This window comes from Coregonus clupeaformis, unplaced genomic scaffold (assembly GCF_020615455.1).
Source record: "Coregonus clupeaformis isolate EN_2021a unplaced genomic scaffold, ASM2061545v1 scaf6127, whole genome shotgun sequence".
NCBI lineage: Eukaryota > Metazoa > Chordata > Actinopteri > Salmoniformes > Salmonidae > Coregonus > Coregonus clupeaformis.
In genome coordinates, this window is record NW_025539581.1 from 1041 (window position 1) to 5476 (window position 4436).

A 4436-nucleotide genomic window follows, 5' to 3' on the forward strand; every position below is an offset into this window, starting at 1 on the left:
ATGCCACAAAGGGGTACGCAATACCCCTGAGAGTCGTGCAGGGTACGCCCGATGTCCACCAGATGCATATGCATGCATTTTTGTTTTGCCGATGTCTTAGCTTACTTTTCAACTAGCTAGCCTGAACTAGTTGGAGTCTAGTGGGTGTACTGGGTCAGTCCACAACATGGTAAAAAGCAAAGCAAGAGTTGAAAATATTGAAACGCATGCGGTACACGGAAAGCAACCGCATAGTGCATACCCCAACCTAGCGTTGATCGCTCCATTGACCAATGAATGACTTCCGTCGAACGCAAGAGTTTGATGGATCTGGTGCAGAGGAGCTGGTGGGAGGAGCTAGTAGGAGACAGACTCATTGTAATGGCTGGAAATGCAATTAATGCTAACAGTATCAAACACATAAAAACATATGGAAACCCGTGATTTTGACTCCATCCATTAATTCCATTCCAGCCATTACAATGAGCCAGTCCTCCTATAGCTCCTCCCTCTAAACTGGCTCATCTGATCTGGTGGACAGGCATCTGGTGGACATGCCAGTATAACTACGTAATCGATGTTACTCGTCTCATCAGTGAGCCACAAAGATGAAGTGGTCCTAAACAAATGTAATTACGCATGTGTTTCTACGTTAATGCAAGCCAGCAGAATAGAAAGAAGCAAAACAAATGATTTTTTATTAATATTTCTAATTGTTTAAAGTTGAGAGATGCTGTATCATTCATGCAAAGTAATGGACTGGATGTGTAAATATGCTCAATGCCTCACCTGGATAAATTATGGTAAAGTTTTGGCTCATGGTAAAGGCACCCTCAGTGGTCTAAGGCTGTAAAGCCACTAGAGATCCTGGTTTGAATCCAGGCTCTGTCGAGGGCCGCCTTTAACCGGGAGACCCATGGGGCGCGCACAATTGGCCCAGCGTCGTCCAGGGTAGGGGAGGAATGGCCGGCAGGGATGTAGCTTTGTTGGTAGAGCATAGCGTGGTAACAGCATCAGGGTTGTGGGTTCGATTCCACGGGGGCCAGTTGAAAAAGAATAATGTGTGCACTAACTGGGAATGCTCTGAAAGAGTGTCTGCTAAATGACCAAAAATGTAAAATGCTTAAAAATGTATAGGCCCTTGAATAAATGAATGAAATCAAAGACATCCAAAAAACATCAGATTAAGAGTTTTTAATGAAGCCAGCAAAGCGGCAAATCATTCATCTCCAGTGATTGAGTATACAGGTATTATTGCATGTTGTACTAACCAATGGGGATTAAATCTAGTCATGATCAATTTCATATTTTTCATTCCTAAATTTAGTAGATTGGCTTGATAGTAAATACGTTGTAGGTTGGCTAGCAGCAAATACACATCGTTCACCTTGGGAAAACTGATCCAGCTAGCTATTGTTAGTTCAAATAAAGCAAAATTATGTAATAATATGAAAGTGCAATTGTAAACTATAAAAAGTACAAACCCACCCAGAATGCGAGAATTTATGAAGGAGGTCCCAGGCGGAGGGTTCTCCGGTTGAACGTGGACCCGCATCGGACAGTCCTTGCACTTTGAAACCCACGCCCACCGTGACGGGCACCGCCCACCGGGCGAAATGACGTGAAAAGAATGTGTCCCATCTCACCCCCGCTCCACCCACCACCCACGCCTCCTGTTAACAGAGAGGGATTATAAATGCATTCGTTTACGAACCGGCTGCCACCCGGTTGGTTAGCCGGTGCCAAATGCACCGACGGCGAAATTCAGCTCAAAACAAAAAAGTGACGTAGTAATGAGTAGGATTCTGTGTTTTCAAATGCAGAAGTGATTGCTTGGATAAAATACTTTATCTGAATTCCCAATGAAAACTAGTTTCGAAAAATTCGAACATATACTTTGTATTTTATGGAAAATAGATGTTTCTGAACTACGCATCATTCTGTCGTGTTGTCAACATGACCGAGCGGCTGCCAGATCACTGTTCGATTTGAGATTATGGAAAGGCGCTCCTCCCTTTACTGCTGTTGTCCGTTCATGTCACGGAGACCTTAGCCCGGTGCACTTAATCGAACTCCCTCTAAGATTGACGGGCACTATCTTTTGCAAAGTTTGTGTGACAACCTCGATGGTTTATTCCGACAATTGTCAAGAATTGTGATTACGCCAGACAGGTAGGCTTACAGAGATCACGAACATGGCCATCAATCAATATTATAGAAAATTGCTTGCCAAATCCGAATTTAATTGCAACTCCAAAGACTAAGCGACTGAGGAATGTGTGTTCATTTGAGTGTATGTTTTCCTCTAATTATTACTATAGGCATATAGTCAGTGGTGGAAAAACTATCCAATAGTCATACTTAAAGTTAAAATAAAGATACCTGTAATGGAACTATGACTCCATGATAAATGTCACCCAGTAAAATACTAGCTAAAAGTATAAATCATTTCAAAATTCCTTAAATTGGCTAAACCACACTTCACCATTTTCTCTTAAAATTTAAATTAATTTATGGATTAATGCCAGGGCGCTTAACTTCACAACTCTCCGGCATCTTTACAAATGATATCATGTTTAGTGAAGTCCACCAGATCAGAGGCAGTAGGGATAACCAGGGATGTTCTCTTGATAAGACGAATTTGACAATTTTCCTGTCTTGCTAAGCATTTCAAAATGTAATGAGTACTTTTTGGGTGTCAGGGAAAATGTTGTAGTAAAAAGTACATTATTTTCTTTAGGAGATGGGGGTAAGTAAAAGTAAAAGTTGTCAAAAATAGAAATAATAAGCTACAGATACCCCCAGAAACGATATGTGTTTAAACCTTATTCATTAGGAGAAGTAGGCTAAACAGAAATTGTAGGATAGGCTAGATTAAGCCTGTAGTAAATACTTTTACCCTCCCAACGTCTCTGTAATGCCAGCCTGGCAGGTAAACCTAGCTTTTCAATAGCCTATTCCCTGCATTCTAAATGGAAATATGACAGGGCATGTCTTTCAAAAATGTCCCCAAGGTTAGGGTAGGCAATGGTTAGCCTACTACAAGTCTACAGTGTTAGGCAAATATTAGACATTTATAAAGAAGTGTACTTAAATAGTATAGAATAGTTTATTCATGTATAAATCCCAACTTTGACCTAACAGGCTTCATCCTCCCCAATTTAAATCGGTTTCTATTTATGTGCATTAGCAAAAGTTAGGCTGCTAGGTTGTCGAATGAGAAAACATGGTTGCCCTGTGGACACTAGGAGATCCTGATTGTGTACTGTTTTCTTCTAGGTTACACAAAATAGCTAGGGCCATGCCTTTATTTCATCCAACACTTCTGTTGGTTCTGGTAAGCTTCCCAAGCCTGCTCACACAGCCAGGAGCTGCACTCCACTAGATGGCAGAGGCCATTGAGTATAACAGAACCGCTCTATGCAATCTGCAGACCCAGCACTAACAAGCTAGGCGAAGGTCTAACTAAGGTGTACGGACAGGTGCTGTTTCCAAGCAGGGAATACCCTGAGGGAACCCTCAAAGTCCTTCTTTCTTCTCCCTTGGGTTTCCAGTCAGAGTGATCATCAGCCAAAAGCTGTCCCACATCCACCAGTACGGGATTTCAGCGAGGCTGCGATTCCACCAGGCGGTCACGTTACAACCCTGGCGAGGGTCCCCCATCCCCGCCCACCCAGGAGACTTTGGGAACTTTGTGGCCCACTAGGGAGGGTTCACAAGTTGATTGAATCGAGAGTGCAACTCTGTTCGGGGGCCGTCGGTGCTGGGGCGGGCGGTGGTGGTCCATGAGAAGGCAGACCACCTAGGCCAGAGGTGGTGATGCAGGAGCCCACATGGTAATGCTGGGCGGAGGCTGTGCGTGCTGCGCCATTCCCGGGATGAGCAGTCCCAAACTGTGGGATAAGCACCATCATCGAGAGCAGAGAAGAAAGGGGATGAGTTAAACAGTTTATTTCTTCTCTTTTCTTTTTTTCTGAGCTCACCACCTTTCATCAGAGGACAACTAATTTCAAAAGCTTTATTTTTCCAGTTCTAAATTACAAAAAGATTTCCTTCTCCTTTGAAGTCATGTTTATCTTTTTATTTTTGAAGGATAGGACAAGTTTACCATAGCTGATAGCAATTAATGTATCTTTGTATTAAAAATAACTTTTAAAGACCTTTATTGAAATTAAGAGTGCTTTGTAAAATCATTTCGAGAAATTAGTGTATTTCTTTCCATTACATCTCATTGTACTTTTACCGGTATATCAAAATAGATATTTCAAATTAATACTGAATACTCTTATACTTGCTAGAAGATACCAACGAACAACCGGTGCTTGTTTACACTGAGCTGCACACTAGGGTTGGAACGCCAATCATGGTTACATTGCACACCGTGATGGGCGTGAGATATGGGTCGGAAAATCCGACGTCAATCCAGGGATGGGATATGCCATTGTACTCCAAATGTT

General features: G+C 42.4%; 1 pseudogene; it reads left to right on the forward strand.

The window, feature by feature from the left end:
• Positions 1-2085: 2085 nt before the first annotated feature.
• Positions 2086-3923, forward strand: LOC123490974 (annotated as a pseudogene).
• Positions 3924-4436: the final 513 nt, after the last annotated feature.